The following is a 24,482-nucleotide window of genomic DNA, read 5'->3' on the forward strand; positions in this document are numbered from 1 at the left end:
TTATCCAAGTTTCCCAGAATCAAAGGTTTCTACCTCACCAGCCTAATTCACCTCTGTTCCCCATCTCCTTCTCTCTGCACAAACTCTGCACAGACTGGCTTCTCCTTCAGCACTCCGCCATCTTGGCTGCTTCTCCTCTCCTCCAGGTGACTTTTCTCTACTCTCCTCTGCCCCATTTTATAGTGTAGAAATTAAAACCTTTAATCCAATATACAAACAAGGACGTCTTTGATACAAAGTCACTTATCTGAGGCATAAGTGGGATTCCTCATAAGAGTGCATCACCCCCTATCATGCAACAGTCATGGGTGGGAAAGGCTTAGTCTTTTTTTTTTTTTTCTGAAGCTGGAAATGGGGAGAGACAGTCAGACAGACTCCCGCATATGGCCGACCGGGATCCACCCGGCACGCCCACCAGGGGCAAAGCTCTGCTCACCAGGGGGCGATGCTCTGCCCCTCCGGGGCATCGCTCTGCCGCGACCAGAGCCACTTTAGCGCCTGGGGCAGAGGCCAAGGAGCCATCCCCAGTGCCCGGGCCATCTTTGCTCCAATGGAGCCTCGGCTGCGGGAGGGGAAGAGAGAGACAGAGAGGAAGGAGGGGGGGGGTGGAGAAGCAAATGGGTGCTTCTCCTATGTGCCCTGGCCGGGAATCGAACCCGGGTCCCCCACACACCAGGCCGACGCTCTACCGCTGAGCCAACCGGCCAGGGCTGGGAAAGGCTTAGTCTTAAAATTAAGTCTCAGGCTATAACGACGCTACCTGCTTACAGCCTGTCCCCCACACCCAATGCAAACTATAAGCGAGCAAACATATATATCATATTTACAAACTTATTTGACCAACATTTCAGCCCTTTTGCTCGCTTACAATCTAAAGCACAGGTATTCCTGCACAAGGAAATTAGGCACATTACACAAATTACAACAATGTGACAAATCATACAATTTCAACAATTACAAAGGTTCATTTCACCAGTCTATGAGCATTTTGCCAAAAGCACAAATGATTCTTCCTCGACCTTCTTTTTTTTTTTTAATGTTTTATTTATTGATTTTTAGAGAAAGAGGAGTGAAAGAGAGAGAGAGAAAGAGAAGGGGGAGGAGCAAGAAGCACCAATTCCCATATGGACCTTGACCAGGCAAGCCCAAGGTTTCGAACCGGCAACCTCAGTGTTCCAGGTCGACACTTTATCCCACTGTGCCACCACAGGTCAGGCGTCCTCGGCCTTCTTTCTAGCCATATGAACAGCTTCCCGGTCAGGGGGAGGACCTCTAGCAAAGCTTCCCCCTACCCCCATCAAGGTATTTCAAATTGTCAAAAATTCATAAGTCCATCCAACAAAGGAGCCCGTACCCACTCTGGTCGTAGTCCAGGAATCAGTCCATGCACATGGGGCCTCAGACACCACCTTTATCCCTGCCATCCTGGCAGGTCTTACACTGTCTCAAAGAGGAGCATGTGGCAATGGCAGTCAGCATTTCCATCTCTGCTCCAGAGAACATGATGACATCCACTCTCGTGTCCCAAAATTGCAGACCTACCGGGGGCATAGTAGGTACTCCTTGCTGCTGGGCTCTCACCTTCTGGAGAGTGCAGGCAGCATTTTCAGCCTTCTCATTCTCAATAGAGGAGCTGGAAATGCCAGATCCCACCGCTGGGCTCGAGCTCCTAGCTGTCTTCACCTGCCACCCCATGGGCCTTGCCACCCTGGCCTCAGCCCTGGCCTACCACTGCTGCTGGCTCTCCACAATGTCCAGGGTAATCTGCAACTCACGATCCTATGATTCCTTCTCCAGTGGCTGCTCCATTTCTAAGTGAATCTCGCAAACCTGGTCAGCCTCCTCTGATGCTTGCTCCAGCTCCAGGGTCGGCATCTCTTTCTCCCACGTTTGCTCCAGCTCCTTCCACTGCTCGGTTTGCAGGTCCCAGGCAGCCTCTTCCACAGAGCTCTTGGTTTCCTCACGCATGACTGTAAAAGTCAGCCAGCCTACGGCCCCCAAAAGGACAACCATGGAGAACCATAACAGCAGCCAGTCCTCTACTCCACCGCTTAAAGGTGGTGGTGGCTCCATACTGATTTGTATTGAACCCTGCACAGACTATGCCAAATGTAAAGCCAGTAGCCATGGCCACCATCACAGCTGCCTGGTCCCTGCAGGTTTGAATTTGATTCAGACAGATGGTAATGAAACAATGGAGCCAAGAACTGGTGGGCCATTAGCTTTAATCCTAGCTTGCACCTGGTGGGCAAGTAAAAACACATACTGGGTTCCAAAACCCACTCATTCAGCACTCACAAAACTACTGACTTATCCAAGTTTTCTAGAATCAAAAGTTTCTGCCTGACCAGGCAGTGGCGCAGTGTATAGAGCATCGGACTAGGATGTGGAGGACCCAGGTTCGAGACCCTGAGGTCGCCAGCTTGAGCATGGACTCATCTGGTTTGAGCAAAGCTCACCAGCTTGGACCCAAGGTCAATGGCTCAAGCAAGGGGTTACTCGGTCTGCTGAAGGCCGCGGTCAAGGCACATATGAGAAAGCAATCAATGAACAACTAAGGTGTCGCAACAACAGCAAAAACAAACTGATGATTGATGCTTCTCATCTCTCTTCATTCCTGTCTGTCTGTCCCTGTCTGTCCCTCTCTCTGACTCTCTCACTGTCTCTGTAGTAAAAAAAAAAAAAAAGTTTCTACTTCACCAGACTTATTCACCTCTGTTCCCCATCTCCTTCTCTCTGCATAAACTCTGCACAAACTAGTTTCTCTTTCAGTACTCCGCCATCTTGGCTGTTTCTTTTCTCCTCCACATGACCTTTTTCTACTCTCCTCTGCCCTATTTTATAAGTGTAGAAATCAAAACCTTTAATCCAATATACAAACAAGGACATCTCTGATACAAAGTCACTTATCTGAAGCATAAAAGGGATTCCTCATAAGAGTGCATCGCCCCCTATCATGCAACAGTCAAGGGTAGGAAAGGCTTAGTCTTAACTACACCTCAGGCTATAATGACACTGCCTGCTTACAGCTTGTCCCCCACACCCAATGCAAACTATAAGCGAGCAAACATATATATCATATTTACAAACTTATTTGACCAACAGGCTACCTCTCCCCTTCCCCTCCCTAAGACAAGAAAGTTATGTAGGCCTGCAAACAAAGAAGTCATAGAAATCAGGCATTTTTCATGTGAAAGCTAAAGCTTTAAAGATATATAAGATGTAAGAAATCTAACTTCTGAGAGCACGAACTTTGGTTGGGGGCATGCCTCTGTTGGGGGCATGCTGCTCCATTGGCTGATTAAATCCTACTTCCTTGGCCCTGGCCGGTTGGCTCAGTGGTAGAGCATCGGCCTGGCATGCAGGAGTCCCGGGTTCGATCCCCAGCCAGGGCACACAGGAGAAGCGCCCATCTGCTTCTCCACCCCTCCCCCTCTCCTTCCTCTCTGTCTCTCTCTTCCCCTCCAGCAGCCAAGGCTTCATTGGAGCAAAATTTGCCCGGGCGCTGAGGATGGCTCTGTGGCCTCTGCCTCAGGTGCTAGAATGGCTCTGGTTGCAACAGAGCGACACCCCAGATGGGCAGAGCATCACCCCCTGGTGGGCGTGCCGGGTGGATCCCGGTCGGGCACATGCGGGAGTCTGACTGCCTCCCCATTTCCAACTTCAGAAAAATACAAAAAAAAAAAATGCTACTTCCTTCATCAAGTTGCCTGGGCATTTTTGTCCTCCTTTGATTCCTCCAATAAGAGAATAAAGAAGTAAAAGGACTGCTTCCACTTAGCGTGTGGAAGTCCCGGGTTTAATTCCCAATCAGGGCACACAGGAGAAACGCCTATCTGCTTCTCCACCCCTCCCCCTCTCCTTCCTCTCTATCTCTCTCTTCCCCTCCTGCAGCCAAGCCTCCACTGGAGCAAAGATGGTCCGGGCGCTGAGGACGGCTCATGGCCCCCGCCTCAGGCTCTAGAATGGCTCCAGCTGCAACGCCCCAGGTGGGCAAAGCATCACCCCCTGGTGGGCATGCCGAGTGGACCCAAGTTGGGCGCATACGGGAGTCTGTCTGACTGCCTCCCTGCTTCTAACTTCGGAAAAATACAAAAATACCAAAAAACAAAAAAAAGTAAAAGGACTATCAGGATCATGATTCATGATGGTTTTCCACATCCTGTTTGTTTTGTTTTGTTTTGTTTTGTTTTGTTTTGTTTCCCTTTGTATTCTGGCTACCTGAAGCTTTAGCAAAACACATTTTCTTTACATAGTTTGGAGTGACATTTTCTTGCTTGTTACAAAGAGTCATGACTGCTTTGGACTGATTGTGCCTCCAAAGTTATATTTTGAAACCCCAATCCTCAATGTGAGGTATTTGTGAAGTATTCAAAGGAGGTAATGAGGGTAGAGCTTCCATGATGGGATTAGTGCCTTTCAAAAAAGAAGAAAAGATACCGGAGCTCTCTCTGTGGTAAGACACAGCAAGAAAGTAGCTATTTGCAAACCTGGAAGAGAGTTTACACCAGGAACTGAATCAGCCAGCACCCTGATCTTGAACTTCTCAGCCTCCCAAACTCTGAGAAACTAATATCTGTTGTTTAAGCCACCTAGTCTATGGGCATTTTGTTACAGCAACCAGAGTTGATTAAGACAATAACTGAAATTATTAAGAAAATTAAAGAATTATATATAAATAAAATTCCACACAAATCTAAAAAAAGAAAAGTAGTGATAGCCTTTGGTGTGTACTTTCTTCAACATGTAAAAAAAACCAAACAGCTCTATATTGAGACCTCCACCTCAAAGGTCACTGATTTCTAATTGCCAAAGCTAGTGATTTTTATTCAGTTTTCATTCATTTTTACCATGTTGAATGTCATTGGCTTCTTGAATCTCTGTGATCCTCTCTCCATAGGTTCTCATTCTCTGACAAGTTCTCTTTTGATATCTTTCACTGTTTTCTCCATTTGCCTTATACAGGTGACCTCTAAGATTCTGTTCTTGGCCATCTCCTCATCTTTCTCTACCTTCTTTGCTGAATAACTCCATCTGCTACCATAATTTCCTTTTTCAATCATAGGTGGAAGATGACTTTCTCATTTATTATTCATAGCGTATATGGCCAGGGGCCACTATCGTGGCCATTCACATGCAGGTTCTCATTGAATTCAGGTAGACGGTAAAGAAATGGTGGAGTCGGAGGATGGTAGGCCATTCTGTTTATTGGTGATAGATGCATCAATTTACCAGGAATTACAACTGCCCTTTTGCTGTTTCGCTTGGCTGCCTGACCCCACCTTTAATTACCGGACAATCGCCCTTGGGACAGAGGGGTTCCAGGAAGCTGGTCAATCGCCCCAAGGAGGAGTATTCAGAAAACCGAACATACCAGCACACCCTTGCTTGAGGCTATCCCCAACCCTATAAAATTTTACCTCAGTCTGCTTTTGGGGCCCTTCTTTTGGAGAAGTGCCCCGACAGGTCTTTCTTCTCTAATAAAGCCTGCACACCTGGAGTTCGAGTGCCGTCTCATTCTTACATCTGGTGCTGAAACCCAGGACGGGGTACCGGCAGCCTGGACAATCCCCTTGCCGGCCAAACTTACAACCAGGGAAGCAGTGGACAGCAGCAACTCATCCAGGCTAACTCCCTGATCTGTTCAGCTGGGTGAGCACGGTTAAGTGACCAGCAGTCCGACTCTGTCCCGAACCCCGTCCCGAACCCCTGCCGGACCAGAGAAAGGTAAGAAGTTTCTCCCTTCCCTCTCCCAGTTGGCTTTAATTCGACCCATAAGTCCCTAATCCATCGTCAAATGGTGTTCTCCGATGAGCCTCACATTTTGAGGGGTTTGCCATTTTTCTGTCCCAGGGACAGCACATTCCAAAAGTCTAAGTGCTTAGCCAAATCCCTACACATTCTCTTTCAGTTCCTTCTTAGTGGTGACGACCCCTAGGTAGAATGACTCCGCTTTCCCAGGAGAGCTTTCTCCTTTGAGATTGTGATTGGAGACAGGGACGCCCTCTCTAGATCACTAATCTCCACATTGGGCTCTTCAGAGACAAAGCTGTCTGACCAAACCCCGTTGCACTGTCTTCTACCCATTTTCTTTTGCAATACTGCCTGGCCACAATATAAACTAGACAACAACTCCCACGAGCCTGAAAATGGGAAATTCGATTACTATATCCTGTGAGACTTTGACAACTTTTTTTTTTTTTTCATTTTTCTGAAGCTAGAAACGGGGAGAGACAGTCAGACAGACTCCCGCATGCGCCCGACCGGGATCCACCCAGCACACCCACCAGGGGGCGACGCTCTGCCCACCAGGGGGCGATGCTCTGCCCATCCGGGGTGTCGCTATGTCGCGACCAGAGCCACTCTAGTGCCTGAGGCAGAGGCCACAGAGCCATCCCCAGTGCCCTGGCCATCTTTGCTCCAATGGAGCCTTGGCTGCAGGAGGGGAAGAGAGAGACAGAGAGGAAGAAGAGGGGGAGGGGTGGAGAAGCAGATGGGCGCTTCTCCTGTGTGCCCTGGCCAGGAATCGAACCCGGGACTTCTGCACGCCAGGCCGACGCTCTACCACTGAGCCAACCAGCCAGGGCCTTTTTTTTTTTTTTTTTTACAGAGACAGAGAGAAGGATAGACAGGGACAGACAGACAGCAACAGAGATGAGAAGCATCAATCATTAGTTTTTCGTTGCGCTTTGGGACACCTTAGTTGTTCATTGATTGCTTTCTCATATGTGCCTTGACTGTGAGCCTTCAGCAGACCGAGTAACCCCTTGCTCGAGCTAGCAACCTTGGGTCCAGGTCCAAGCTGGTGAGCTTTTTTTTTTTTTTATCAAACCAGATGAGCCCGCGCTCAAGCTGGCGACCTTGGGGTCTCAAACCTGGGACCTTCCGCATCCCAGTCCGACACTCTATCCACTGTGCCACCGCTTGGTCGGGCCTTGACAACTTTTGCCACCGGATGGGGAGGGCATCAGAGATTCCTTACGTACAGGCTTTTCTTCTCCCTTCTCTCCTGTCCTTAATTTCTGTACCACTTGTTCTACACACAGGCCGGTTTTGGCCAGAGAAACCTCACCTAAAACCTTCACTCCTAATCTTTCCTTCTCCGTGGACTCCCAACTCTCTCCCTCCTGCCTGACCCCCGGGGGCACCCCTCTCTCGGGACCTCTCTCTGGTCCCTCTGCAAATCTTTTCCACTCATGTCTCTTCCCTCCAGAAAGCCCCCTCCCTTCGCAAAATCCTGTTTCTCATTCACTTGGAAATACCAGTCTCTCTTTCTCCTCCTCTTCTGGCCAGGGGCCCCTCCCTTCTCCACTATGTTCTTAAACCCCTCCTCCCTCCTTACAGATGGGCGGCTCTGTCTCTTTTTCTTCTTCGACCCATCCTTCCCTCTCTTCAGAGACTGACTGTGACTTCCACTACCCCTCTTCCTCTCCCCTCTCTTCAGAGCTCCAAATCTTTTTGACTCCTCTGACCATGTGGTGCCACCACTAGCACTTTAATCTCCTCCTCCTCCTCCTTCTTCCCATCCAGCTGCTCACACTGTCCATCCGTCTGCTTTCTCTCTTCCTCCCCTCTATGCTGAAAACTCCCTGCCATCTCAAAAAATTTAAAAAAGCAGTTGTCTATTAAGTTGTGTGAGTGAGTAATTTGTTTTGTCTCTTTGTCAGAAAATATCTCTAACATAATTTTTTAATTAATTAATTTATTTTTTACAGAGACAGAGAGTGAGTCAGAGAGAGGGATAGACAGGGACAGACAGACAGGAACAGAGAGAGATGAGAAGCATCAGTCATTAGTTTTTCATTGCGCGTTGCAACACCTTAGTTGTTCATTGATTGCTTTCTCATATGTGCCTTGACCACAGGCCTTCAGCAGACCAAGTAACCCCTTGCTGGAGCCAGCGACTTTGGGTTCAAGCTGGTGGGCTTTTTGCTCAAACCAGATGAGCCCGCGCTCAAGCTGGCAACCTCAGGGTCTTGAACTTGGGTCCTCCGCATCCCAGTCTGACACTCTATCCACTTTGCCACTGCCTGGTCAGGCCTCTAACATAATTTTAATTGAAACAAGTAAAGTGTGCTCATTTAAATTCATAATTTATATGTAAAATCTTTGTTTAATGTGTAACTGTCTATTTCTAAGGCCTTAAACCAATAATTACCCAGGCTTACTCATCCCCATGGACTCTCCCTGCAATACCCCCATCCTTCCTGTTTGAAAACCTTCAGAGGCTTATCACCTTGTACAAGACTTACACCTAATCAATGAGGCAATAGTTCCCCTCCATCCAGTAGTCCCTAATCTCTACAAGTTACTGTCACACATTCCCTCAAACACCACTCACTTCACGGTCCTAGACCTCAAGAATGCTTCTTTACCATTCCTCTACACCCTGACTCTTACTTTCTGTTTACCTTTACCCGGTCACTAATGCAGCCCAGCAACTTACATGGACTGTCTTACCCCAGGGAATCAAAAACAGCCCACACCTCTTTGAGCAAACATTAACTCCAAATGTAGTAGCATGCAATCTCAAAACTAGTACTCTCTTACAATATGTAAATAACCTACTCCTCTGCAGCTCCTCCCTGCCTGCCTCAAGGAGACATACTGCCAACCTTCTTAACTTCCTCACCATGAAGGGATATCTTGTCTTCTCTGCTAAGGCTCCACTTCACTCTTAGTCCGTAGTCTATCTGGGCATCGCCTTAATCCCCACCACCTGAGGTCTCACCCTAAATCGAACTCAGACCCTCTGCAGTCTCCAACCACCTACCTCCACAAATCAAATCCTTTCTTTCCTCAGTCTAATAAGCTTCTTTAAACACTGGATTCCCAATTTTGTTCTCTTAGTCAAGCCCCTCAGTGAGATCTTCTGAGCATGGTTTTTAAGGTCTATAATGGCCTAAGAAGTAACAGAAAAGGCAAATAAGGCCCAAAAGAAGTCAGGAAATACCAGCTTTTAAAGGCTCCAGCACCCTAAAGGGCTTCATAGAATTTCATCAGGGCCTTGCTCCAGAGTGGAAAGAAAGGTCATTGAACTGAAGCCTGCCAGGTTTCCTGGCCCCACCGGTTTACATGTCTTTGCTGTGGAAAGAGGAACACGAGAAGGTAAGCTGCCCCATTGCTCCATGGAGGGAGGGTTCAGTCTCTTCTAGCCCTGCTCCAGCTACCTGTGGCCTGACCTTGCCCAGCTTGTTGGGAATTGCCACTGAAGGCCCAAGGACATCATTCACAAACCTAAGGTATTTCTTCCAAGTAGCAGATAAACTGATCTCATTTCTTGTAAACACAAGGGCCATCTGCTATGCCTTGCCTGAATATTTAAATTTTATTTATCCCTCAAAGATCTCTACTGTGGGTATTGACAGTCTGATTTTATTGCTTTATTTAATGTATAGTGTCTTCTTTATTCCTCTTATCTCAATGCCCCATGCCTATTGTAGGCTGGGACTTGCTGCTAATTCCAGCTAGAAGCAGTAGTCACTAGGACTTAAACTCTAACTGCAAAGTGTAGAAATGTGACCACAACTCCAATACCTTGTGGACTTTTCCTAAATATGTGTAACTCCTATTCTTTAGGACATTTCTCAGACTTAGTGAAATTACATTAACATGTTAAGAACACTTGTGACTGTAAGAATTTTATTTTGAATCCTGTTATATTAGTTACAATTTTATTTTTGTTTAATAATCTAGTAGGCTTTAGTCATTTTATTGTATTAAGATGCTTGTTATAGTATTTATTAACATTAGCTATTCAATTTTATTGTTAATTGTACATTTTTCCAGTCTGCCTCAAAATCGGAACATAGTAATTCAAATGAATAAATGCCACCCAGAATCAGTGGGGTCTTGGGACCCTTATTGCCAAAGATATATTCAAAACCAATTAGAAAAAGATTTGGCCAACAAGAAAGAAATAATTAGAAAAACCAAACTTAGAATCCATTACAGAAGGCATAATATCTGAATGTTTAGTTTATACCCAAGTGAATACTAAGCAAAATAAGGAAATTATAGAAAAAAACGGAAAAAGGAATTTTCCAGAATAAACATTTAAAATAGACTTTAATAAAATAATGGACAAGTGTTAGGAAATTGCTATATAAAATTCTTCCCAGGTTTAGCTTGCCCATTCTAGTATTAATTAGAAACTAATTTGAAGCTACATTGTGCCCACAGGCACCCAAAGGTTCAAGGCGAATAAATTGCATGAATCAAATAGTAAAAGAAACGTAACCACCGGATTTACTGGTTACTTAGCAAACTGTTCAGAGACTGTCCAAGAGGCACTTCCAGAAGTATATCAGCCAAGGACTGACTTTCACGTGGACAGGTCCACACACCGTGATCCTGACCACTCCCACTGCTGCTAAGGTAGAAAAACGGGGTGCTCTACTCCAACCACAAACCAATAGCTGGTTGGTCTACATACGGCGAATGTATGAAAAACTCACTAAGGACTTCTTTTTATAAGACTTTGGGAAAAGGGAAACTAGGGTAAAACAAAAGCCAACTTAATTGTCACTAAACTCTTGATTTTAAAATCAAGAGTTCTGACTAGAAAGGAATTGTATGGTTTTGATAATAGAAGGTATAAGGTATGGAAATACTTTTGAAAGAAAAAGGAGTCTGACCAGGCAGTGGCGCAGTGGATAGAGGGTTGGACTGAAATGCCGAGGACCCAGGTTCGAGATCCCGAGGTCGCCAGCTTGAGCGTGGGCTCATCTGGTTTGAGCAAAAGCTCACCAGCTTGGACCAAAGGTTGCTGGCTCGAGCGAGGGGTTACTCAATCTGCTGAAGGCCCACAGTCAAGGCGCATATGAGAAAGCAATCAATGAACAACTAAGGTGTTGCAATGCACAACAAAAAACTAATGATTGACGCTTCTCATCTCTCCATTCCTGTCTGTCTGTCCCTGTCCATCCCTCTCTGTGACTCTCTCTGTCTCTGTAAAAAAAAAAAAAAGAAAAGAAAAGAAAAAGGAAAAGTAAGTTGTTATGAGAGCCAGTTATTTCTGGATAAGAAAGTTTATAAAAGTTGAAGGTTTATGTAAGTTGTAGAAGGTTTGTGCAAGTGTAGGAAGTTTATACCAAGAAAAAAGAATTTGAACAGTCAGAAAACTGGTTTTCGAAGAATGTTTAGTTAGTCACCCTAGCTAACAATCCTCTATTCTCCCTACTTATTGGGATACTCTTTGCTCTATCCTGACCATCTGGAGCTCAGAAACAGAGAAATGAAACCAACCCCTTGTCCTTCTATTCTCTATTCACCTCTCAACCTGCCTCACCCAATCAGAAGCTTTTTACTTGTGTGAGACCAACACCTATATGTGTCTCCCTACTAATTGGACAGAAACCTGTACCCTAATCTATCTCACCCCAAATATCAACCTAATCCCACCTCATGAGCCTCTTTCAATTCCTAGTACACACTACCCGTCAATCTAAGGACCAAACGAGCTATACGGGTAATTCCTCTTCTTGTTGCTTTAAGAATTTCTATAAAAATAGGTCTAGGGGCAGGGGGACTGGACACTGCCCTGTCTTATTTTATTTTTTAGATTTTTTTATTTATTCATTTTTATTAGAGAGAGAGGGGAGAGAGGGGGGGGGGGAGAGAGAGAGAACAGGGGGAGGAGCAGGAAGCATCAATTTCCATATGTGCCTTGACCAGGCAAGCCCAGGGTTTTGAACCGGCAACTTCAGCATTCCAGGTCGACGCTTTATCCACTGCGCCACCACAGGTGAGGCCACACTGCCCTGTCTTATTTCTACTCTCTCTCTCTCTCTCTCTGAAGCCTAGTGAATTTGTAAACATGGAATCAGTGTTTTTGCATAAACTAGGTGTCTTAACTATTGCCTTTCATCTGTCCACACACTCTCCTATTTATTTTTCTAACTTTTGAACCCTGCCTCTTACGTTTGTTCACTAGTTTCTTACAGAACCGCATGCAGACCTTTGCCAATCAGAAAAATAGAAAACTCTACTTAACCCTACACACCAACCCTGAAACCTGTCCTCGTAAAACAGAAAAATCTGGAACCCTATAAATATACCCCTATTCCGAACAATGGTGGAAAAACCCTATTCTCAATGCCAGCACCAATTATAGGACCAATCCTAATTTTGTACCTAATTTTAATGCTTGCCTTCTTCTTTATCAAGTTCCTACAGGCCTGGATGAGAGAAATCTCTAGGATTACCTACAATCAAATGCTCCTACACTCCTATTCCCCAATACCCCAAGGAGAACTTCAGGAGGGAAATATCAAATAGGTAGGGATCACAGCAGGAAGAAGCCGCCCCTCAGCCCAAGAAGTTCCCTCCTGAATATTCTCCAAACCCCCTTCCTTTTAAACCACACATACTCAGTCCTTCTAAAACTTACACCAACAGGTTCCCCATCTCTAAAAATCTCCACATGTCCTCCCATTCGAGAGGAACCAGACCAGCACGTCTCATGAGGCTCATCCAGGAGACCATGTATCACCATGTCACCCTGTTCAATCGACACTCACAGCAAGCAACTAACAATTATTACCTTGCAAAATTTTTTTACTTCCTCACTCAAGTTTTTGAAGACATTGCCTGGTTCAGACCTTACAGCACGGAAATTGACGACCTCCTTAATTGGATAAGGGAAGGTTTGGCAAGGTTCATTTCTTGAATTCTCTCCAGAAGAAACAATAATTTTCCAATTTTTTCTCCTCTTTCTCCTCGTCACTCCTCACCGTATATTATAAAATTAATAACTGCCTTTCTTTTATATGTAACCACAGAGTTGAGAAATGATAGATGCATGAATTTACCAGGAATTACAACTGCTCATTTGTTGTTCTGCTTGGCTGCCTGACCCCACCCTTAATTACCAGACAATCGCCCTTGGGACAGAGGGGTTACAGGAAGCTGGTCAATCACCCCAAGGAGGAGTATTCAGAAAGCCGAACATACCAGCACACCCTTGCTCGAGGCTATTCCCAACCCTATAAAATTTTGCCTCAGTCTGTTTTGGGGGCCCTTCTTTCGGAGAAGTGCCCGGCAGGTCTTTCTCCTCTAATAAAGCCTGCACACCTGGAGTTCGAGTGCCGTCTCATTCTTACAATTGGTGTCTCACCAAGACAGGCAAGCCACGAGAGAAGCCAAGGGAAAAGCAGAAAACCTGCTTTTTCCATAGAGGGCAAGGGATCAGGGAGGCCTCTGCAATGCAGGAACCGAGAGAGAGTGAGTCCCAGGTCTGCCTCATTTTATAGTGTAGAAATCAAAACCTTTAAGCCAATATACAAATAAGGAAGTCTCTGACACAAAGTCACTTATCTGAGGCATAAATGGGATTTCTCATAAGAGTGCACCACCCCACATCATGCAACAGTCAAGAGTGTGGGGGAAAGCTTAGTGTTGAGAAGATCTTAGTATTAAAAGGGTGAGAAAGGCTTATTCTTTTTTTTTTTAACTTTATTTATTTATTTATATTTTACAGAGACAGTGAGTCAAAGAGAGGGATAGACAGGGACAGACAAACAGGAACAGAGAGAGATGAAAAGCATCAATCATTTGTCCTTTGTTGCGTGTTGCAACATCCTAGTTGTCCATTGACCGCTTTCTCACATGTGCCCCGACCGCGGGCCCTCAGCAGATCGAGCAACCCCTTGCTGGAGCCAGCGACCTTGGGTTCAAGCCAGTGAGTTTTGCTCAAACCAGATGAGCCTGCGCTCAAGCCGGCGACCTCGGGGTCTCGAACCTGGGTCCTCCGCATCCCAGCCCAACGCTCCATCCACTGTGCCACCACCTGGTCAGGCAAGACAGGCTTATTCTTAAAACTAAGCCTTAGGCTATAATGACATTTCCGGCTTACAGCCTGGCTCCCACATCCTTTGCAAACTATAAGCTAGCAAACATATATATCATATTTACAAACTTATTAGACCTACATAGCCATAAAGTTTGCTTAGCTTTAGGTCCTAATTTATACTCTCCTGATGAATATCCCCCCTAGATAATCTGCAAACACTGCAAAATGTCCCAATCTGAATTTTTCCTTTCTAGAGTCCTAAATTTTCTAACTTCAACCACCAGTCCCTCCCACATTGAACTTCTGTTGCAATCCATACTCTCTGTAGTCATTATGCTGTCTTGTAGTCTTCTGTTCCCTATCCTCTTCTCTCTCCTAGGCTTCCTTCCTTGGTATCCCATTCTTATGTCAGCCTTGTGCCCATTTTCACTTTTTTGTTTAAATCCTGCCTTGTCCAAATATTCATCCTCTTTCTTTCTGAATATTCCTTTCTCAAGGTATGTCTTCCTTTGTGTGTGTGTGTGTGTGTGTGTGTGTGTGTGTGTGACAGAGACAGAGGGAGAGACAGAAGTAGGGACAGATAGGGACAGACAGACAGAAAGGGAGAGAGATGAGAAGCATCAATTCTTCGTTGCGGCACCTTAGTTGCTCATTGATTGCTTTCTCATATGTGCCTTGATCAAGGGGGCTACAGCAGAGCGAGTGACCCCTTTCTCAAGCAAGTGACCTTGGGCTTAAACGAGCAAGCTTGGGCTTCAAGCCAGTGACCTTTGGGTTCAAGTCAGCGACCATGGGGTCATTCTTTTTTTTTTTTTTTAATTTTATTTATTCATTTTAGAGAGGAGAGAGAAAGGGAGAGAGAGAGAGACAGAGAGGGAGAGAAAGAGGAGAGAGAGACAGAGAGAGAAGGTGGGGAGGAGCTGGAAGCATCAACTCCCATATGTGCCTTGACCAGGCAAGCCCAGGGTTTCGAACTGGTGACCTCAGCATTTCCAGGTTGACACTTTATCCACTGCGCCACCACAGGTCAGGCACCATGGGGTCATTCTATGATCCCATGCTCAAGCCAGCAAACCCGCGCTCAAGCTGGTGAGCCCATGCTTAAGCTGGATGAGCCCGTGCTCAAGCTGGTGACCTCAGGATTTTGAACCTGGATCCTCTGTGTTCCACTCTAATACTCTATCCAATGCTCCACAGCCTGGTCAAGTATGTCTTCCTTTTTTTTTTTTTGTCTTCCATTTTTATACTTGCATGATTTGCTATGATTTTCTTTTCTCTGGAATGTGGTTTCTTTATCTTTTTATTTTATTTTATTATTTATTTTAGAGAGAAAGGGAGAGGCAGGGAGACAGGAACATCAAGTTGTTCCTGTATGTGCACTGTGACCAAGGATCGAATTGACAACCTCTGCACTTCTGGATGATGTTCCTACCAGCCAAGCTATTCAGCCAGGGCTTTTTTTTTTTTTTTTTTTAATTTATTGATTGATTTTTAGAGAAGCAGAGAGAATAAGGGGGAAAGAGGGGTGGGGGAGGGAAGCATTCATTTGTTGTTCCACTCAGCCGTGCATTCTTTTTTTTTTGTTTTCTTTTTTCTTTTGACAAAGAGAGAGGGACAGGTAGGGACAGACAGACAGGAAGGGAGAGAGATGAGAAGCATCAATTCTTTGTTGTGTCATCTTAGTTGTTCGTTGATTGCTTGTTCATTGATTGCATTCCTATATGTGCCTTGACGGGGGAGGGAGGGCTACAGCAGAGCAAGTGACACCTTGCTCAAGCCAGAGACCTTGGGCTCAAGCCAGTGACCATGGGATTATATCTATGATCCCACACTCAAGCCAGCAACCCTGCGCTCAAGCCAATGAGCCCGCACTTAAGCCAGCTACTTCAGGGTTTAGAACCTGGGTCCTCTGTGTCTCAGTCTGATGCTCTATCCACTGTGCCACTGCCTGGTTGGGCAGCCATGCATTCTTTGGTTGCTTCCCCTCTGTGCCTTGAGAACTGCACCCACAACCATTCGGTTTTAAGAGAACACCCTAATCCACTGAGGTAACTCGCCAAGACCTCATCTTTGTCCTATTGAAATTCAATTCACCTTTCAAAACCCAACTCAAATACTAATTATTCTGTAAGGCCAGAAGCCGCTGCTATCGTGGCCATGCAGGTGCAGGTTCACATTAGATTTGGACAGACAGTAAAGAAACAGTGGAGTCAAAAAATGGTGGTCCATTTCTTTATTCTAGCCTCGCACCTGGCTGGCAAATAAAACACACACAGTGGAGAAAACACTTCCCTTCCATTCATTCAGAGCTCACAAAGCTACTGACACACTCGGGTTTCCTAGAATCAAAGGCCCCCCACCAGTCTGTCACCTTTGGTTCCTCACCTGCACATCTTCTCTCTGTACCCTGCCATCTTGGATTCTTACTCTGCAAAAATGGCTTCTTTCTTCCTCCTTCTTCACAAAAAAACTACCTGGGCCCATGCTGACCTGTCCTCTAGCACATATTAGCATAACAATGGCCTTTCCCAAGCAAGAAGGTAATTAGCAATTTCAAACCAGTGCCATTTTTAACAATAAAAGTGAGCAAACTCAGAAAATATAGGCTTGACAAACTCATTTGCCCAACATTCTCCATGAAGTCTCTGTCAGGACCAAGCATTCACTTCTTAGGGCTCCCACAGAGCCACTAAAACATGTACTACAACCTCAGTTGAGTTATTAGTCACTTTGCGTTTTCCTTTCTCTCGTGGGAGAGTGTGATTGTTCTTGAAGGAAGGACCTTTCATAACAAACAGTACATGGCAGAGTTCCGATGCTCAGTAGTATTTACTAAATTGAATCATAGAAGAAACTAACTGGTCCTGGCTGGTTGGCTAAGTGGTAGAGCATCCTCCCAGTGTGTGGTTCGATTCCTGGTCAGGGCACACAGAAGCGACCATCCGGTTTTTCACCTTTCCCCCTCTCCCTTTTCCTCTCTCTCTCCCTCTTCTTCTTCCGCAGCCATGGCTCAGTTGGAGCAAGTTGGCCCTGGGTGCTGAGGATGTCTTTAGGGCCTTGCCTCAGGAGCTAAACTAGTTTGGTTGCTGGGCAACGGAGCAGTGGTCCCAGATGAGAAGAGCATTGGCCCATAGGGGGCTTGCCAGGTAGATCTCAGTCAGGGCACATGTGGGAGTCTGTCTTTCTGCCTCTCTGTTTCTAATTTAAGAAAAATAAAATAAAAAGAAGAAACTAACTGGAAAAAATACATAAATCTTTAATAAGAGGCAATATAGTTTAATAAAGTCAGTACTTTGGGGGACTACTTTCTGATATAAATTCTTTGCTGCTAAAAATGGAGAGACTATGGCTCAAATCTGCATCTTAGCTTCTCGCCTTCTTCCCAGAACAACACGAGTTTCAGCACTTGCTCCAACTTCTTCATAAACTACTGGTCCCTGAGCTCCATGCAGTCATCCAGCCACCAGCGCAGACTGGCAGCAGTGAGGCCAGCATCTATGCAGGCACCAGGGACTCAGGGGTTTTTTTGTTTTGTTTTGTCTTTTTATTTTTTGTATCTTTCTGAAGCTAGAAACGGGGAGAGACAGTCAGACAGACTACCGCATGCGCCCGACCGGGATCCACCCAGCACGCCCACCAGGGGGTGATGCTCTGCCCCTCCGGGGCATCACTCTGCCGCGACCAGAGCCACTCTAGCACCTGGGGCAGAGGCCAAGGAGCCATCCCCAGCGCCCGGGCCATCTTTTTGCTCCAATGGAGCCTCGGCTGCGGGAGGGGAAGAGAGAGACAGAGAGAAAGGAGAGGGGGAGGGGTGGAGAAGCAAATGGGCGCTTCTCCTGTGTGCCCTGGCCGGGAATCGAACCCGGGACTTCTGCACGCCAGGCCGACGCTCTACCACTGAGCCAACCAGTCAGGGCCTGGGACTCAGGTTTTTGTATCTACGTGTCCCACTTCACCAGCGTGTGGAGTGGCTGGGAGATCTGGGGGCCTGGCTGTGGGGATGGCCAGGGTCTGGCAGGCACAGGGGACACCCAGAGTGAGAAGACTACGCAATGCCTGAATGACCTCCTGGCATCCTACCTGATAAGGATGAAGAGCCTTAGGCTGATAATCAGAGACTGGAGAGCAAAATCTGGGAACACCTGGAGAAACAGTGATCCCAGGTTAGAGACTGGGGGCATTATTTTAAGACCATGAGGGCTCAGATTTTTGCAGGTTCTGTGAACAATGCGCACATCATTCTGCAGATTGACAGACAGTGCCCATCTTGCTGATGATGACTTCAGAGTCAAGTATGAGACAGAGCTGGCCATGCACCGATCTGTGGCAAGTGACACCAATGGGCTCCAATAGGTCACCGAGGACACCAGTATCACGGGGCTGCAGCTGGAGACAGAGATTGAGGTTCTCAAGGAGGAGCTGCTCTTCATGAAGAAGAACCATGAGCAGGAAATGAAGGGCCTACAAACTAAATTGCCAACTCTGGCTTGATGGTGGAGTTGGATGCCTCCAAATCTCAGGACCTCAGCAAGATCATGGTAGACATCTGGGCCCAGTATGGTGAGCTGGCTTGGAAGAACTGAGAGGAGCTAGACAAGTACTGGTCCCAGCAGATTGAAGAGAGCCCCACAGTGGCCACCTCACAGACCACTAAGATAGCAGCTGCTGAGATGACATTCACAGAGCTGAGACACACAATTCAGACCTTGGAGATTGACCTGGACTCCATGAGAGATATAAAGGCCAGTTTGGAGAACAGTCTGAGAGACGTAGAGATGCACTGCTATGCAGATGAAACAGCATACACAGGAATCCTGCTGCACCTGGAGTCAGGGCTGACTCAGATCTGGACAGAGGGGCAACACCAGGCCCAGGAGTCTAGGTCAAGCAGAAGGCTGAGATCACTACCTACTACTATTGCCTGCTGGAAGAAGGGGAGGAATTTGATTTGGTGATGCCCTGGATAACAGCAATTCCATGCAAGGCATCCAAAAGTCCATCATCTGCATGATTGTGGATGGCAAAGTGGTGTCTATGGTTAACGACACCAAAATTCTGAGGTGTTAAGGAAGCAGAAACGGGGTACTCCTTGGTGGGGGCAGGAGGCCAATAAAAAGTTTAGAGATCGTTAAAAATAAACGGCCTGACCAGGCAGTGGTGCAGTGAATAGAACGTTGGACTGGGATGCTGAAGACCCAGGTTCGTGACCCCAAGGTTGCCAGCTTGAGCGCGGGCTCATCTGGTTTGAGCAAAAGGCTTGGGGTTACTCGGTCTGCTGAAGGCCTGTGGTCAAGGCACATATGAGAAAGCAATCAATGAACAACTAAGGTGTTGCAACGCCCAACGAAAAACTAATGATTGATGCTTCTCATCTCTCCGTTCCTGTCTGTCTATCCCTCTCTCTGACTCTCTCTCTGTATCTGTAAAAAAAAAAAAGGATTGAAAGACAGGAAATAGCAGATAGTGCAAATGCCCTCAACTCTTCTGGTAGGTGACTAAATTTGGCTTTCAGTCTACAATCCTAGTGAGCCTTACCTTTGAAATGTCTGTTTTGAATAAGATACAATTTCTTAAAATTCATATCCTGAGAGATTTTGTTATTTAAGTAAGCAGAGGAGAGAACTCTGACCTTATATAGTTTGACATGTGGTGGCCCCAATATTTATGAGTAACTGGCTTACAAAGAAATCTCAACCTATCAGGGTATGAGAAGCAATAATGCCTATCAGTCAGGTGCGTGGCCCTGGAACAGGACTGCTGGGGTCTGAGTTAAGCAGATTAACTTCTCAATTTTCTCTTGTGCAGTAGACTTACCTCACATGGTTATTATGAAGACTAGACAGGACAATATATGTGAAGCTCTTGACAGGCTAAGCATATAGTATGCATTCAGTAATTATTAGGTGTTATTATTATTATGGTTACTACTTTCAGTCATGATGTGGCAAATCCCCCTTTCCTATATTTAGTGACACCTTGGGCAGCTTCTATGGCTTAACTAGTAAAACAGTTTGGTCTAGTTTAAAACATCAGTCTTATGATTGGTTCAAAGCTCTCCACCACCTCCAACACAAGCTTGACTTACGGCAGAAGGAGACTGGTTAGCTTTCTCTATAATAATTTTTTTTTGCAATTTATTTATTTATTTTTAAGATTTTTATTTATTCATTTTTTAGAGAGAGCAGACACACACACAGAGACAGAGACAGACAGACAGAGAGAGAGAGAGAGAGAGAGAGAGAGAGGAAAGAGATAGAGAGAACAGGGGGAGGAGCAAGAAGCATCAACTCCCATATGTGCCTTGACCAGGCAAGCCTGGGGTTTCAAACTGGCGACCTCATAATTCCAGGTCGACGCTTTTACCCACTGTGCCACCGCAGGTCAGGCTGGTTAGCTTTTTCAATCCTCTTCTGACTCTAGTGACTTGGAGGGCAGGTGGAGGCTGAACCATGTCCTGGGACACTTTGTCTGCTTCCCTGTTTTTGAGAAGGGGAAAGAGAGAGGAATGAGGCAATCAGAACTCTTCTCACAGAGCTAGTTGCCTCTTGTTGGGGAGGCATACCTGAAATTTACCACTCTGGTTCATTTTGTTCTGCTACTGCTGTGGCCTCTAATGGACTGGTAGCTTCCACCTGGATGGGTGCACCATCTCCTTATGCACATGGTTCAGGTACCTCTTCAGCATTAGATTACTGAAGCACAATTGATGCTGGAGAGGAGACTGAAAATAATGTCTGATTTTTTTTGTTGTTATTCTGACAAACAGGGACAGTTACAATCAGAGCCCTCCTGTTTCCCACAGAGCCTGCTAAGTCACCTCCCAGGGCAGATGTGTAATAGCATGCAATGTGGTCGAAAGAGCTCAGAGACCAGGCTTGATGCTACTCAAAGGGCTTCTGGATTTTAGGAACTTTAAAGAGAGCAACAACCCAAAACAACACTTATTGACTATCTACTAAAGCTAGATACTTAGTATACATTATTTACTCTATATGATAAGAATTATTAACTCCATTTTACAGAAGAAGAAAGTAGAGGTAAGAGGAACTAAATCAATTACCATTATTTATAAGGGTCCTGTTCCTTACATACTAATTTCCATACTGACCAAAAAATTTAGTTAAGATCCTGGCTAAGGTGCTCAGTGGATAAAGTGTCAGCCGGGTATGTGGAAGTCCCGTATTTGACCCCTGGTCAGGGCACACATGAGAAGCAACCATCTGTTTCTCTTCCCTTCCCTTTCCCTTTCTCTCTCTCTTCCCCTCTTGCAGCCAATGGCTTGATTGGTTCAAGTATCCACCACGGTGCTGAGGATAGCTTGGCTGATTCAAGCAATGGCCCCAGATGGGGCTTGCTAAATGAATCTTGGCCAAGATACATGCAGGAGTCTCACTATCATCCTTCCTTTCACTTAAAAAAAAACTTAATGAAAACTTAAGTGAGGCAATATAATGAAGTCATATTTCGAACATTTAAGATATGGAGCCCTGGCCAGATAGCTTGGTTGGTTGGAGCATCTTTCCGAAGTGCAGAGGTTGCTGGTTCCCAGTCAGGACACATACAAGAACAGAATAATGTTCTTGTCTCTCTCTCTCTCCCCTCCTCTCTGAAATCAATAAAATAAACATTGAAAAAAAGATATAGCTGTGCTTGCAAACATATATCTTTACTTTGTATCAATTCACCACAAGTATAGGAGCCATAAAAATTTTTTGGCACAACTTGAAGTTGGCAATGGACGTGATAATTCCAATTTATTTTTCTTTTCCTTTTTGATAAGAAGATAATTCATTGAAAATTAAACATATTTTTTTAAATTAAACTTATTGGGGTGAAAAATCCTCTTCTTAAACCCTCAAACTGCTTTTCATGAAGATGGTACCAAAGGCAAAAAAGGAAGCCGCTGCCCCTCCCAAAATGGAAGCCAAAACAAAGCCTTTTGCAAAGAAAGCAGTGCTGAAATGCGTCCATAGCCACAAAATAAAGAAGATCCACATGTCACCCACCTTCCATGGCCCAAGACACTGCACTCTAAAGGAAGCCTAAATATCCTTGGAAGAGCACTTCCAGGAGAAACAGGTTTGGCCACTGTGCCATCATCAAGTCCCCCCTGGCTACCGAGTCAGTCATGAGGATGACAGAGGACAACAACACACTTGTGTTCATTGTAGTTGTCAAGGCCAACAAGCACCAGATCAAACAGGCTGTGAAGAAGCAATGTGACTTTGATGCGGTCACGGTCAACACCCTGATCAGGCCTGATGGAGAGAAGATGTATGTTTAACTGGCTCCTGACTATGATGCTTTGGATGTTGCTAGCAAAATTAGGATCATCTAAACGAGTCCAGGTGGCTAATTCTAAATATAAAAATTTTAAACTAAAAAAATAAAATAATAAACCCTCAAACAAATCATTTCTTCAAAGCTCTAACCCTTAATCACTTACTTATTTGGTAATAAATAAATATGTGTTAAAAGCCTGCTGTGTATCAGGAAATAATCAGGGTGCTGGAATACCATAGTAACCAAGGCATACTTGGTGCTTAGGTCTTACCTGACAAGACAATGATCAAATAAATAATATAATTTCAGGTGACATGATACGAGAAAAATAAGACTAAGTGTCATAAAACAGTGATGGGAGAAGGGCAATATTAATTGGATAGTCAGGAAGGACTGACCTCTGACTGAAACCTGAATGATGAGAATCAGGTACCCAAAGATTTGGGAAAAGAGACTCTCAAACCAAGGGGCTGGTAGGTATAAGGGCCCGAGGTCTTAGTTGGCAACTTCCAAGGTTTTGGATACTGAGAATGCAGTCTTCTCTTCATTCTCCACATCTCACTAAGACGACCCAGCAGCAAGTGCGGTGCAAGATTAGAAGATTTTGCTTAAATTACAATAGGTGAAAGATCTGGTATTGAAATAACAGAAGTCAAGAAGAAAACAAAAGTGAATTGGAGACAAAAAGTGTACTAGGCCTCCTAAGAAGTTTTTCTATAGTAAAAGTGAATTCTAGGAAAAGTTGATTTAGTTTTAATGTAACCCAATGTAAGTTATTAACTAGCAAGAATCCACTCTGAATCACATTTTTTATTTTTTCTTTCTTTTTTTTTTATTCAGTGAGAGGAGGGGAGGCAGAAAGACAGACTGCCACATGCGCCCTGACTGGATCCACCTGGCAAGCCCACTAGGGGGCTATGCTTTGCCCATCTGGGGCATTGCTCTGTTGCTCGGTAATCAAGCTCTTCTTAGTGCCTGTAACCATCCTCAGCACCCAGGGCCAACTTGTTCCAATCAAGCCATGGCTGCAGGAGGAGAAAAGAGAGAGAAAGAGTGAGAAAAGCAAGAGGGGGAGGGGTGAAGAAGCAGATGGGCACTTCTCCTGTGTGCCCTGACTGAGAATCGAACCCAGAGCATCCACATGCTGGGTCGATGCTCTACCACTGAGCCAACTGGCCAGGGCCCTGAATCACATTTCTATGCTTAATACATCACTTTATTTATAACTAGATGTTTCCTGCCCTGGCCGGGAAGCTCAACTGGTTAGAGTGACATATGATACACCAAGATTGTGGGTTTGATCCCTGGTCAGGGCACATACAAGACTCAATAAATTGCATAAATAAGTGGAAAAACAAATCAATGTCTCTCCCTTTCTCTCTAAAATCAATCAATCAATCAATCAATAAAAATAGGCCCTGGGCTATTTGCTCAGTGGATAGAGTGTTTGCCCAGCATGTGGATGTCCCAGGTTCTATCCCTGGTCAGGGCACACATGACAAGAGCCATGTGCTTCTCTTTCTCTACCTCTCTCCCTTTTCTTCCTCTTTCCCTCTCACAGACAGTGGGCTCAATTGGTCCAAGCATCAGCCTCAAGTGCTGATAATAGTTTGGTTGATCTGAACATCAGCCCCAGATGGGTGTTGCTGGGTGGATCCCAGTTGGGGTACATGCTGGAGTCTGTCTATCACCCCTTCTCTCACCTAAAAAAATAAAAGATTAATAAATAAAAGTTTAAAAAGTTTCCTGAAGTAAAATAAGAAATAATCATTTTGCTCTCTGAATGTATGCTCCCCAGCAGAGATCCTACAATACACTGTCATACATTTGTGGTATACTACTTTTAAACATACATCAAAGCAATAAAAATGGTTTTCATGTGATTATATCTTTGGAAGTCTGGCACAAAATGTTATTTCACTTAGTGTGGTATGACAGCTGTAAATTGCCACATTTCAGCTTAATGCCTCAATATTGTATTTGCAGTGTGACTGAGTCACTGACTTTTCTGGCTTTGACTGCCTTTTCCATAGAGAAGCTGGCACTCAGACAAATCCTCTGTGACACTGTCACAAAGAGATGCTGACATGTCTTTTTCTCTCAGAGGTTCTAACTTGGCAGAGTTCCATCCAGATGTTCTGGGCATGAGCACGGGTATCTGTGGCCAAGGGATGGTCCTTTTATTTTGTCTTGCCAGCAGCAAAGAGGCATAGAGAGCCTTTCGAGATGGGAATTCTGCCTTGGGGCCAGCATGCTATTATGGCAGGAAGACATTGAGCCAGTTTAACAGGGCAGGGAATTCTTATGCAGGGAAACTAGGATTTGTGTAGCAGTCTGCAGAGTCATATTTCTCTCTCTCATTATATGGTTGGGTCACTGAGGAAGTGCTTAATAAATAATTGATAGT

General features: G+C 45.2%; 2 pseudogenes; both read left to right on the forward strand.

Moving 5' to 3' along the window:
- Positions 1-2,011: 2,011 nt before the first annotated feature.
- LOC136387988 (keratin, type I cytoskeletal 18 pseudogene) lies at positions 2,012-18,859 on the forward strand (annotated as a pseudogene).
- A 2,802-nt stretch (positions 18,860-21,661) lies between these two features.
- On the forward strand, positions 21,662-22,130 carry LOC136388770 (large ribosomal subunit protein uL23-like; annotated as a pseudogene).
- The last annotated feature ends 2,352 nt before the right edge of the window (positions 22,131-24,482 follow it).

Source organism: Saccopteryx leptura, chromosome 1 (assembly GCF_036850995.1).
Source record: "Saccopteryx leptura isolate mSacLep1 chromosome 1, mSacLep1_pri_phased_curated, whole genome shotgun sequence".
NCBI classification, from domain to species: Eukaryota; Metazoa; Chordata; class Mammalia; order Chiroptera; family Emballonuridae; genus Saccopteryx; species Saccopteryx leptura.